We start from the raw sequence: 14,255 nt of genomic DNA, 5'->3' as shown, positions 1-14,255 counted from the left end.
ATAACAGAGTTTTACATAAATTCATGCAGTTTTTGAGCTGAGTTCTACATGAATGCATGCAGTTTTTGAGCAAAGTACAATGTAACTCTGCAAGTGCAAATTCACCCCACAAAGTACATGTGTGCATGTGGGTCTTCTGTCTGTGTGTGTGTGTCTGTCTGTGTGTGTGTGTCTGTCTGGGGTAGGGGATTGTGAGTGTGAGAAAGTGTCTGTGTGTGTGTGTGTGTGTGTGTGTTTGTGTGTGTGTGTAGTGAGTGCAGAATGTCTTAAGTCTTGAGAAGGTGCATGTGTGAGTGTGGGAGTGTGTGTGTCTATAAGGGTGTGAGTGGGTGTCTGTGTGTACCTGTGTCCGTGTTTATGTGATTGTGTGTGTGTGTGTGTGTGTGTGTAGTGCAATGGTGATCCCTGTAATGTGACATGAACCCAAGGTCCCGGTTGAGGCCCTCCCTATGGGTACCGAACTTAGCTATCAGACTCTGCTCGGCCACTTTCCTCTGCTGCCTGTCCCGAAGTCCACCTTGGAGGATGGTCACCCGAAGGTCCAAGGCTGAATGTCCTGGACCACTGAAGTGTTCCCCAACTGGGAGGGAACCCTCCTGTCTGTTGATTGTTGTGCGGTGCCCATTCATCCGTTGTCGTAGCCTTTGCTCGGTTTCCCCAATGTACCATGCCTCCGGGCATCCTTGCCTGCAACGTATAAGATAGACAACGTTGGCTGAGTCACATGAGTACCTTCCATGTACAAGGTGGGAGGTGTTCTCACCTGTAATAGTGGTATCTATGTCCACAATCTGACACGTCTTGCAGCGTCCACCGTGACAGGGTTGTATGGAGTTGTCCTGAGAGCCGGCCAGTTTGCTACGAATAATGATCTGTTTGAGGTTTGGCGGTTGTTTAAAGGCAAGTAGTGGAGGTGTGGGGAAGGTCTTGGTGAGGTGCTCATCCTCACTGATAATGTGTTGCAGGTCACGAAGAACATGGCTTAATTTTTCAGCTCCTGGGAAGTACTGAACAATGAAGGGTACCCTGTCAGTTGCAGCACGTGTCTGTCTCCTGAGGAGGTCATTACATTCCTTGCTGTGGCACGTCGGAACTGGCGGTCGATGAGTTGAGCATCATACCCCGTTCTTGTGAGGGCATCCATGAGTACTTCCAGGTGTCTGTCGCGTTCCTCCTCATCTGAGCAGATCTGGTGTATGCGTAGGGCTTGTCCATAGGGTATGGCTGTTTTAATATGTTTTGGGTGGAAGCTGGAGAAGTGTAGCATTGTGAGGTTGTCTGTGGGTTTGCGGTAGAGTGTGGTGCTGATGTGTCCATCCTTGATGGAGACGCATGTGTCCAAGAATGAGACACATAGTCGAGTGTAGTCCATGGTGAGTTTGATGGTGGGATGAAACTTGTTGATGTCACTGTGTAGTTTTATCAGTGACTCCTCGCCATGGGTCCAGAGGAAGAAAATGTTGTCAATGTACCTGGTGTACAATATTGGTTGGAGATCCTGCATAGAGAGGAAGTCTTGTTTGAACCTGTGCATAAAAATGTTGGCATATTGGGGTGCAAATTTGGTCCCCATGGCTGTTCCGTGTGTCTGGATGAAGAACTGGTTGTCAAAGGTGAAGACGTTGTGATCGAGGATAAAGTGGATGAGTTGTAGGATGGTGTTTGGAGATTGGCAGTTGTTGGTGTTGAGTACTGAGGCTGTTGCCACGATGCCATCATTGTGGGGGATGCTGGTGTAGAGTGCAGAAACTTCCATTGTGATGAGGAATGTTCCCGGTTCGACTGGTCCGTGGGTGCTGAGTTTCTATTAGAAATCCGTAGTGTCACGACAGAAGCTGGAGATCCTCTGTACAATAGGTTTCAAGATGCCTTCCACATAGCCGGAGAGATTCTCACACAGGGTCCCATTGCCCAACATGATGGGACGTCCTGGTGTGTTGGCTTTGTGTACCTTTGGAAGGCAGTAGAAGTCGCCTACATGAGAAGTACGTGGGATGAGGGCGTGTAGGGAACTCTGAAGGACTGGATCCAAAGTTCTGATCAATATGTTTAATTCATGGGTGTGTTCTTTGGTCGGATCAGCTAGTAGTTGCCTGTAGTGTTCCTGGTTGTTCAGTTGTCGGTACACTTCCTTGCAGTCATCTGTTCTGTTCTGAATGACAATGGCTCCTCCTTTATCTGCTGGTTTGATGACAATGTTGTGATTGGTTTTGAGAGCCTGGATGGCATTGCACTGGGAATGGGTGATGTTTTGCTCTACCTTGTAGGTATGGCTGATGAATCTGGCATTTATATATTTCCTGACAGTTTGAGCATACATATCAAGCCCAGGGCAGCGGTTCTCCGGTGGGGTCCATGTTGACACCTCCATTGGTCGCTCCTCTACAGATCCCTGTGATGAGTGTTCCAGTTTATCAGTGGACTCAGTGGGATCACTGCCAGCACCTTGAAAGAATTCCCAGAGTCTCATTCGTCTGATGAACTCCTCTGTGTCTGCTGCCAGAACCAACGGGTCCATTTTGGCTTAACAGACAAATCAATTTTTCAATGTATAATTTCAGTTACATCACACTGTAAATTTTTGCTATAAATTCTGTGTTACGATCAAGCCCTCCACTATCACCCGATGAAGGAGCGTTGCTCCAAAAGCTAGTGTGCTTCCAATTAAACCTGTTGGACTATACCCTGGTGTTGTGTGATTTTTAACTTCCCTGCTGCTGTTAGAGTTTTGAATGGACCTCTCAAATTTTAAATTTAATGTTGATCTTGCTCTCTGTGCACCTTCTCTACAGCCGTAACATTGTAATCGTCGCTCTGTTCTATTACTCCAATGCGCTTTGTATGTTACGATCTGCCTGTATTGCACGCAAAACCAAACTTTTTACATGACAATAATAAATCAAACCAAATCAAATCAGTGCAGAGTTCCCCCCTGCTTCGTACTAACTCTCGCTTTGCTAAGGCTCTTTGATGGAATAAGTGGTTAAATGCTGCCTTGATGTCAAGGGCAGTCACTCTCACCTTACCTATGGAGCACTGCACAGTTGTTTATTTATGGATCAATGCTGTAGTGAAGTCAGGTACCTCATGCCACTGGCAGAACCTAAACTGGGCATCAGTGAGCAGGTTGCTTTTTTTGTAAGTTCTGCTTGATAGCAGTTTTCACAACGAAACAACAATTTGTTAATGACAGAGAATAAACTGATGGGCGTGAGTTGGATTTGTGCTGTTTTTGGAATGCCAGGCAGATCTAAGCAATTTTCCACATTATTGGGTAGGTGTGAGTACTGTGACTGTCCTGGTACAACATTTCTGGGATACAGCTAGTGCTGGAGGACAGGTCTTCAGTACTATTACCAAAATGTTGCTTGTAACCTCGACATTATCCAGTTTCTAGCATATGAATTGAATTGGTGCAGGATTGGCCCTTGTGATGCTGGGGAACTCTGGAGGTAAAAACAATGACTGCAGATGCTGGAAACCAGATTCTGGATTAGAGTGGTGCTGGAAAAGCACAGCAGTTCAGGCAGCATCCGAGGAGCAGGAAAATCAACGTTTTGGGCAAAAGCTGTTCATCAGGAATACAGGAAATTCTGGAGGAAGCTGAGATGGATCATCCATTTTGCAGCTCTGGCTGAAGATAGATCTTGTTATGTGCTGATGTGCTGGTCCCCTCCATTGAGGTTGAGGATAATTGCAGAGTCCTTATTTCCAGTTCATTGTTGAATTGTCCACCATCATTCAGAACTGGATATGGCAGGATTGCAAAGTTTTGATCTGATCTATTGGTTTTAGGATTGCCTAATCCTGGCTATCATGTTGCTTCTGTCTTTTTCTTTCACACACAAGTCATCAGTTGTTGTAGCATTGCCAAGTTGACACCTCATGTTTAGATATACCTAGTACTATTCCTGTCGTACCCTCTGCACTCCTCACTGAGGGAGAGTTGATCTCCTGACTTAATGATAATCGATCTCCCCTATCCACCTTGGACAAATGGAATATAGAGCACAGTAGGCCATTTGGCCAGTCTGAAAACAAGTACACCAATACTATTTTTTGTTCCGGGCAATTCGTATCCATCTATTGTTGTTCCTTCAATTCTGAGAGCTCTAACTTTGCTGATACATTTATTATCTGGCACTTTATTAAATAATTTTTGGAAGTCCACATTAATTGCTCTATTCTCACCATTTTGTTATCATCAAAGAGACGTCATCAAGTTAGTTGAACACAATTGGTAATCATTAATTAACCTGCATTTGCTCAAATGACTGTCAGTTTTGTTCACAAAGCTTTTCCATCATTGATATAAAACTGTCTGGTATGAGTTGCAGTACATGAGGAATGGTCCTGCAGCAGCTAAGGCCTGATGAGTCTGTACCATATCCATAAGTTTACAGTCCGAAGGAAGACTTATTGAAATGGATCATGTTCCTGCTGATTGGGGAGCTCTCTGTCTGCGGTGTGCCACTAGTGGTAGGAGGCCTGCAACTACATGCTAAAAATTCAAAGCATGTGAAATGGTTGGTGCAGGCAACATACAGGTCAATGATCAGCTTAACGTTTTGCATTCTATTTGAATGTTACTCATTGTGTCATAGGTAAGCATTCCAGGGAGTGTCACGACTAAGTCTAAATGTCTTAACACAAGAATTTTGTTAAGAATGTTTACATAGGGCTTTGAATAGAATACCTGTCCCATATATCAATTTATTACACAACAGGTATGTAAGGCTGTGTCTGACAATGAAGTTTTTCATAAATCCCTTCTAAGTCTGTACAGCTCACAATATTCCTGGGCCGCATGTGACCGATTGCGTCACAAAGGAGCACTAGCAACTGAAGTTAATGGGAATCGGGGGCGAAAACTCTCTACTGGTTGGAGTCATACCTGCCACGCAGGAAGATGGTTGTAGTCTTTGGAGGTCAGTCATCTCGGCTCCAGGACATTCAGGGGAGTGTCCTAGGCTCAAACATCTTCAGCTGTGCCACCGATAACCTTCCTTCATCATAAGGTCAGAAGTGAGGATGTTTGCTGATGATTGCACAATGTTCAGCACCATTTGCGACGACTCAGGTACTGAAGCAGTCCATGTTCAAATGCAGCAAGATTTGGTCAATATTCAGGCTTGGGCTGATAGGTGGCAAGTAAGATTCACTGCTGATGCATAGTGCCAGGGACCCAGGTTCGCTTCCAGCCTCGGATGACTGGTTATGTGGACTTTGCGTATTTTCTCCCATGTCTGTGTGGGTCTCCTCCCAGTGCTCTTGTTTCCTTCCATATGCTCAAGATGTGCAGGTTAGGTGGATCTGCCAGGCTAAATTTCCCGTAGTGTCCAGGGATGTATCGATTAGGTGGATTAACAATAGGAAATGCAGGGTTCTAGGGATAGGGTGGGGGGGTGAGTCTGGGTGGGATGGGGAGTCGGTGTGGACTGTCTGGGCCAAATAGCTTGTTTTCACATCATAGGGATTCTTCTTCTATTTTATCTAACTATCATGCCTTGACATTCAGTGGTATCACCATAACTAAATTCCCACTATCAACATCCTGGGAGTTACCATTGACCAGAAATTGGTCTGTACTAGTCATAATGGCATGTGCATACAAAAAAAGGTCAGATGCTAGGAATCCTGTCACAAGTAGCTCACCTCCTACTCCCCAAAACCTGTCCACCATCTACAAGCACAAGTCAACATTATGATGGAATACTTCCCACATGCCTGAATGAGTCCAGCTCCAACAACACTCAAAAAACTTGACACCATCCAGGACAGAACAGTCCAACTGATTGACACCACCTCCACAAACATTCAGTCCCTCCTTCACCAATGCTGCATGGCAAGTGTGCACCACCTACAAGATGCACTGCATACATTCACTGAGGCTCCTAATCCATGAGCACCCCCATCTGGAAGGACAAGATTAGGAAGGACAGGAAGAATACGCAAGACATGGAGGGATATGGACCAAAGGCAGACAGAAAGGATTAGTTTAATTTTGGCATCATGTTCAGCACAAGATCATAGGCCAAAGGGCCCATTCCTGTGCTGTTTGGTTGGATGTTCTTTTCTGCCCTGTGGACCTCCTCCTCCCTCACTGGGGACAGCTTGACACTCTGTTCAGCTTGTACTTCACTACATTGTTTTTGCATCTTCTTTGGTCACATTCAGTTTGTCTCATTGGAAGAGAATGCCAAAAGGACTGCTCCATCCATTGGCTCCATGTGTCTTGCTTCTCGACAGTGTAAAACATCCTGTCAGCAATTACAGTTATTCCTCCGTATCCACGAGGGTTCCATTCCTGACAACCCCCATGAGTGATGTTTCAATGACGGTGTGTGACTGAACAACCTGTAACGCCCAAACTGTTTGCAGTTGACCTGCAGGACAGTTTGTAGCCAGCTCCCTATATTACACTCAGATTGACTGACTATAGCGGTACCCCTTTTTGTAAAAATGGTTTAAGATGAACATCCTCACTGGAAAGAGTATGACTCTCGAGGGAAGGGCAATCTGATTAGTACCATAGACAAGCCAACAGGCCAGAAATCATTATGATGCTTTTTAATATAGTGTTTGTGTTCAAAAATGAAATGAAGATTTACTGCTTCTTTCAAGGATAGAAAATCACTGCATATCTGCTGATCCAAAGTTGCACGAGAGTTTTTTGCAGCCATTATTTCCTGTATTGTATTAGCCAACTCACTCAAAAAAATTTGATAACATTATCTTAGATAATTGAAAAATCCCTTTCACTTTCTCTTAGCCTTCAAAAGATCTGGTAGTTTTCCATCATTTTCTAATACTTGAAGCAAGACAATCAGGACAAATAAATTAAAACGATTGTGAAGTGATGATTAGATTGCTCATGCCAGTGAATAAGGGTGAGTTGTGCTTCAGGAGAATAACTACATTCATAAATGTAACTTGATTGCAGTTTGGCATAACTTGCTATTAATGTGAAGTAAGCACAATGAACTAAATCTTCCTAATAGCAGTTACCAAATGTATGTTAACTACCAGTGATACAATGATAGAGAAATAATAAAACTGTGCTCTTGGCAGGATAACAGTTTCCTTATCTCTTTTTGGTGCCAGTCATAGAAACCTTGTCTGGTCTTGAGAAAGAGGCCAGGCAATTTTCAATGAGGCAGTTAGAAATATTATCAACTCACCACTGATTGTTGTTTCCTTGCGTGTAACATTGATTAGCACAAGAATAAATTTGGTTCTCTCTTCATTCACTTGAAATAAATTTATTGTGTTCCATGTTGTTCTAAATGGCAATGAATCATGGAAATGTAGGGATTATGTGACTAGACCAAGATACATTCAATTTGCTGGGGTTTAGATCAGAATGGTGCTGGGAGAACACAGCAGGTCAGGCAGCATCCAAGGAGCAGGAAAATCTATGTTTCATCAGGAATAAGGGCTTTTGCCCGAAACGTCAATTTAGCACAGCCAGTTCACCTATCCTGCACGTCTGTGGATTTTGGGCAGAAACCCGAGCACCCGGAAGAAACCCACGCAGACACAAGGAGAATGTGTAAACTCCGCACAGACCATCACCCGAGGATGGAATGGAACCTGGGTCCCTGGCGCTGTGAGGCAGCAGTGCTAACCACTGAGCCACCATGTGGCTCTGTAGCTCCATAGTTGGGCCAGTGTGGAGATACGGTCACCAGCAGGGTGCTTGAGCACTTCATGTTTGGAGCTATCTGGTTCATTCCCTGAAGGAGGTGGGTCACAGTCAGTCCAGAGGGTTTGTCCAGAGAAACAAGAGGAAAAATAGAAGGACTGGGTGGCATGGTCTGCTGAAGGAGACTTGGGAACCTGTTCACCGGGATTGGGAGCTGCAGGCTGGAAAGGAAAGGGCATGACAATTGTGAACGAGGGGGCAGCTCTTTATGTAAAGAGGGAAACACTATGAAGTGTGGATGGAGGTATTTCAGGAGGGAAAGAGGGGGTCAGTCATACGGAGGAGGACTGTAGCTCTAAGGGAGAGAGTGTGTGTAACAAGACCTGGCATTGTCACCTCAAATCTGAGGGGTGAGAGATAGAAAGGAAGGGTTGGGGGCTGGCACAAGGGAAGGTTCATGTAGACAGATTGGTTGGGGACCTGGAGAAGTGTAAAGCCTACGGGATTCATGGGAAGGGCTGTCGGGGACGTGTTTTCGTTACCGGGGCCTCACCAACACGTTGTTATAAACCAAGGGTGTCGCCGTCTATCAGGTGGGAAATTGAGACACTGTGGTGTGAAAGGGAATGGCTGTGACCACACTCAGAATGGGTGAGCTGAGTGTCTGCACCCATCAGGGAGGGGCTGCAAGGCACACTGAGGTGAGGCCCTGAATGGGACAGGCACATTCTACTCACAGACCCACGCGCTGTATAGGACACAGACCTGTGGGTCCCTCAGCCCCAGGGATGCACTGACTCCTTGTTTGCTGGACATCTCCCTGTCCCAGATATCACTAACCACTTCATTTACACCAATACTTTTCTGTTTAGAGGCCAGGAAGAGAAGAAAGATGATTGACCAAGGATAACAATGTACACAAGCCATTACAAGCCCTGTTCATCTTGTTTCCATGTGCTACAGTACTGTCTCCACACAGACAGCAATCCATGGTTCATCATGGGCATGAAGTTGTGCTCCTTGCTGGCAGTTATGGTCAGAGCTAGACAGGGATTCGGACAAACAGATATATTTATCTAGATGATACACGTCGGTGGGACAGGACATACCCAGGGATGTTAATGGTGTTGTCTGGGACATTGTAAGATATGATTTCTTGAGTATGACTGTGGCAGTTTGTTGCTTGACTTGTCTGATCTAATGTTCACCCAGACCTCGCATTCAAACTTTCTAAATGTGACATCCCCACTGCGGTGTCAGTATCTGAGCTGGCATTGGAAGGATTGTAGGAGGTAGCTTTCCTCGTACCTCCTTTTGAGATTTTTGAACTCTCTTCCACAGAGAGGCTAGTCCGAGGTGACAGAAGGATATAGGTGGGTTGGTCAGAGGGACTGTCCAGTCGCAAATGGCGTTCAAGCCAAATGAATGTGAGGTAATGTACATGGACAGGACAAAGAAGGCAAGATAATAGATGATGAATGGTCAGACCCTGAGAAGCACTGGAGGTCAGAGGGATCTCGGTGTACATTTCCACCTCTCACTTAATGGAGCAGGATAGGTGGATAAAGTGGTTAAGATGGCGCATAGAATACTTGCCTTTATTAGCCAAGGAACAGAGTTTTAAAACAGGGAAGCTGTTCTGGAATGGTATAAAACATTGGTTCAGGCACAGCTGGAGCATTGTGTGCAGTTCTGGAATCCACATTATGGGAGGGACAGGGTGCATTATGTACAGGGTGCAGAGGAGGTTTACCAGGATGCTTCCTGGGCTGGAGAGTTTTACTTATGAAGAGAGGTTGAATAGACTGATGTTGTTTTGCTCGGAGTAGGGGAGACTGAGGCAGGATCTGATTAGAGATTTATAAAATTATGAGGGGCACAGATAGGAAGAAATGTTTCCCTTGCTAGAGGGATCAATGGCCAGGGGTATAGATTGTAGGTAAGAGGCAGGAGATTGAGAGGGGATATGGGGAAACCTTTTTTTCAACCCCAAGGGTTGCCACAAACCTGCGACTCACTACATGTGGGGTGGCACAGGGGCTCAGTGGTTAGCACTGCTGCCTCACAGCGCCAGGGACCCGGGTTCAATTCCTCTCTCGGGTGACTGACTGTGTGGAGTTTGCACACTCTTTTCGTGTCTGTGTGGGTTTCCAGTGGGTGCTCTGGTTTCCTCCCAAAATGTTAAAATATGCACATCGGTGGATTGGACATGTTAAATTGCCTATAGTTTTCCAGGAGGTGCAGGCTAGGTGGATTAGCCATGGGAGATGTAGGGTTATTGGGATAAGGTGGGGAGGGGGGTGAGTCTGGGCTGGATGCCTTTCAGTGTAGACTTCATGAGCTGAATGGCCTGCTTACACACTATAGGGACTCTATGATTCTGTAGGGTTGGCAGAGGCAGAAACCCTCACAGCAACATTTAAGACGTACAGTTGCAATGCCAAGGCATACAAAGCTATAGTCTAGATTAGAGTGGTGATGGAAAAGCACAGCAGATCAGGCAGTATCTGAGGAGCAAGAAAATCGACATTTTGGGCAAAAGCTCTTCATCAAGGCTATAGGCCAAGTGCCAGAAAATGGGATTAGAACAGTTAGGTGGTTGTTTTTGATTGGTGAAACTCAATGGGCCAAAGGGCTTCTTTCAGTGCTTCAGACTTCCATGAGTCTGGGATCATGAGAGAGTCTCAGATGAAACTGGCATTTCTCTGCAGGGAAGATAGACAGATGCAAGAGACAAGGGAGAGAAGGCATCATGACATCAATGGTTAGAAGTGGTGTGCAAGGAATGACATTGACAGTGCGCTTACTGTAAGTGTCACAATGGAATAAAGAGTAATACTTCCTCAGTTGGTGGGACGTAGATGTTGCTGCATCCTCTCAGGAGTGGTCCTTTTAAGCTTGAGACGCAGAGATTCTTGATGACCAAGGGGAGGAAAGGTTATCAGAGTCAGAGAGAATTTGGAGAAATAAGACCGGACATGATTAAATTGGATATCAGGGAGGGTTTATGGGGCTGAATGGCTAACTTCTCTTAATTTGTATGCTTTGTATCATATTGGTTCCTTCACTTCCAGTTAGAGCATCCCAAATTAAACCATTGCTGCTCACAATCCAATCACTCCAATGATCCTGGCTGCTCTTCTCTCGAGGAGAAAGTGAGGACTGCAGATGCTGGAGATCAGAGCTGAAAATGTGTTGCTGGAAAAGCGCAGCAGGTCAGGCAACATCCAAGGAGCAGGAGAATTGACGTTTCGGGCATGAGCCCTTCTTCAGGAATGAGGAAAGTGTGCCAAACAGGCTAAGATAAAAGGTAGGGAGGAGGGACTTGGGGGAGGGGCGTTGGAAATGCGATAGGTGGAAGGAGATTAAGGTGAGGGTGATAGGCCGGAGTGGGGGTGGGGGCAGAGCAGGCAGGAAGAAGATTGCAGGTTAGGAAGGTAGTGCTGAGTTCGAGGGTTGAGACTGAGACAAGTTGGGGGGAGGGGAAATGAGGAAACTGGAGAAGTCTGAGTTCAGCCCTTGTGGCTGGAAGGTTCTTAGGTGGAAGATGAGGCGTTCTTCCTCCAACCGTCGTGTTGCTATGGTCTGGCAATGGAGGAGTCCAAGGACCTGCATATCTTTGGTGGACCTGCAGGTCCGCTGCACCCAATGTGGCCACCTCTATATTGGGGAGATAGGCCGCCTACTTGCGGAACATTTCAGAGAACACCTCTGGGACACCCGGACAAACCAACCCAACCACCCTGTGGCTCAACACTTCAACTCCCCCTCCCACTCCACCAAGGACATGCAGGTCCTTGGACTCCTCCATCGCCAGACCATAGCAACATGACGGCTGGAGGAAGAGCGCCTCATCTTCCGCCTAGGAACCCTCCAACCACAAGGGATGAACTCAGACTTCTCCAGTTTCCTCATTTCCCCTCCCCGCAACTTGTCTCAGTCCCAACCCTCGAACTCAGCACCACCTTCCTAACCTGCAATCTTCTTCCTGACCTCTCCGCCCCCACCCCCACTCCGGTCTATCACCCTCACCTCCTTCCACCTATCGCATTTCCAATGCCCCTCCCCCAAGTCCCTCCTCCCTACCTTTTATCTTCACCTGCTTGGCACACTTTCCTCATTCCTGAAGAAGGGCTCATGCCCGAAACATCGATTCTCCTGCTCCTTGGATGCTGTCTGACCTGCTGCACTTTTCCAGCAACACATTTTCAGCTCTGCTCTTCTCTCTAGCCGAGCTGCTCTTCTGTTTCTGGGCTGTACTGACTCAAACTCCACACATATTCTAAGTTGGAGACGTTCCTCACTCTTTTGGCACAACATTGATCTTTTAATACACTCCGAAATCTGATTTCCTTTATTCACTGACACCAAACTGTGCTGCCACTGTATCAGTTTATTATCCATAAGGACCGGCAAATCTTCATTTCTCCACTATTTATTTCCTATTCCATTAAATAATAGGCTCCTTTGGATTTTTTTGAAGCAATTTCCATTTTCTTACATTGGGTTCCATGTGACTTGTCTGCCTCATTCCCTATTTCATAGTCTCCCAAAGCTTATTAACTGGAAATACTGTTCAGTCATTTTCCTTTCATCTATCGGTGTTTTTGGCATTCAGATTACTGTTTCAATCCCAGGATAAACTATCCATAAATCCCATTGTGCTAAAACAGGCATGTCTTCTTTTTTGTTTCTAACTGCTTTTAAGACAGAACTGAGGAGTGGACAAAACCAGTTCCAAGATACATGCTTTAAGAAATGTGTGTTTTCACCAAACATTTAATGATTTTAATTACAGTACTCTGTAATTCACAAGATTATTTTAGTTGAAAAATGCTCATTTGCCTATTTAATTTTATCCTTCAAGAGTAAGAAATTTACCATCATTTCAATGGGAACTTTTATTTATAAAATACGCACGCACTATATTGGTAATGTGTAGGTGCTTTCTAAGTGATTCTTGTCACTCAGGTTCTGAGGAAGGGTCACCGGACCAGAAACGTTAACTTTGATTTCTCTTCACAGATGCTGCCAGACCTGCTGAGCTTTTCCAGCAGCTTCTGTGTTTGTTTCCTCTTTGCGAGTTCAGCTACCTTCCATGTAGGACTGATATGGTAGCAGCAGGTATAGGGCAAACCTCTCACCCAGAAAATACACCTTGGTTATTGTGTAGCTAAAAAAGTGACAAAACAAGGGACAAATATTGCACCAGAAACGCTTTTACAAGGATTTTGTGGCTAAGCAGAGGGAACCGGAACCAAACAACTTTTACCTCACTCAGCTAATTTACCAAAGAAGTTTCTCTACACACGAAGGAATAAAGTGATCAGGCCTCGATGACTAACTGTTTATGAAACCCTAATCCATTTTATCTTTATTGTCTAAGCATGTTACTTATTGGATGATAAGCAAAAGCAAATGTCAAGATCTTCTGATAGAAGTTAATGAACTTATCTAAAAACTGACTGTCGTTATCAAGTAAAATAAGAGTGCTTAAATTGCTAACTAATTTGTGAGTTACCTTGACTTCATAGTACTTTAAGAAATTCATTTTGATGCTTACCCAGACTTGTAAGTCAAGTTGACCAAGTAAAATTAAGAGTGCTTAAATTGCTAACTAATTTGTGAGTTACCTTGACTTTATAGTACTTAAAAAAATAATTTTGATGCTTATCCAGATTTGTAAGTTAAGTTGATCAAGAAGAATTGCCAGATTATTAAAATTTTCACCCCTTACATTTATAAAGTGCTTATCATTAAAAAAATGTCAATTCAAACTCTGTCTGGAAGTAGTAATTGAATTACAGTTAACACCAAGAAAACATACGCAAAACAATTGCCTCATCAACTTCATGCAGTTAATAGATTAAATGTGTGCAAAACATTATTGAATTAATTTAAATTATAGTGTGCCAATCATTCTTTAATTAGAGCAGTCTTGCTTCTCAGTCAGGAGGTGTGGGTTTGAGAAATTTTCAGCACACAGTCCTATGTTGTACTGCGAAAGTGCTGTTCCCAGGGTCTCTGGCCAATGTTTGTCCCTTAATCAACATAACCAAATCAGATCAATGGGCCACAGCTGCATTGTCATTGTGGAAGTTTGCAGTGCACATGTTTGCTGTCTCATTTTCTACAGTACATCGGTGACTACACATCAAAATGCTTCAATGATTGCAACATGCTTTGTTACATCTTGAGGTGATGAAAGGTGAAATATAAATGCAGGTATATTTTTCTTTAATTTTTAAAAGTAATACTCAGTACATACTGATGCAATGTATTCTAATCACTGAAGCATCTACATCTGGAGACTGTAGCACCTATCTTTTCAGATTTATTTCTTATTTTCCCAAATTATGCTATGTATATCTGTAATGTAGTGTAACCTTTTTCTTTGTTTTCTCTTTTTTTTGTAGTTCATACCTAAGATGGTGTTTGGTTCTTGTCTCCTAGCTATAGGATGTTGTTAAACTTGAAAGGGCTCAGAAAAGCTTTACAAAGATGTTTCCAGGATTGGAAGGTTTGAGCTGTAGGGAGAGGCTGAATTGGTTGGGGACATTTTCTTTTGAATGTTGGATGCTGAGGGTTGACCTTTCAGAGGCTTATACAT

The 14,255-nt window shown here is 44.5% G+C and overlaps 1 protein-coding gene across 3 annotated transcripts in view; it reads left to right on the top strand.

The window, feature by feature from the left end:
• The window catches only part of LOC140477445 (hepatocyte nuclear factor 4-gamma-like), a 148,536-nt gene that overhangs the window by 63,052 nt on the left and 71,229 nt on the right, over positions 1-14,255 (top strand). The window contains exon 1 of one of the 3 annotated variants that reach the window (XM_072571375.1): positions 4,952-5,018. The exons of the other annotated variants lie outside the window; for them this stretch is intronic. The gene's annotated coding sequence lies outside the window, so the exon portion shown is untranslated. Of the gene's footprint in view, positions 1-4,951; positions 5,019-14,255 lie in introns of those variants that run through there. 3 annotated transcript variants of the gene reach the window in all.

This window comes from Chiloscyllium punctatum, chromosome 5 (genome assembly GCF_047496795.1).
Source record: "Chiloscyllium punctatum isolate Juve2018m chromosome 5, sChiPun1.3, whole genome shotgun sequence".
NCBI lineage: Eukaryota > Metazoa > Chordata > Chondrichthyes > Orectolobiformes > Hemiscylliidae > Chiloscyllium > Chiloscyllium punctatum.
This window is presented reverse-complemented; position numbering and strand designations above follow the sequence as displayed.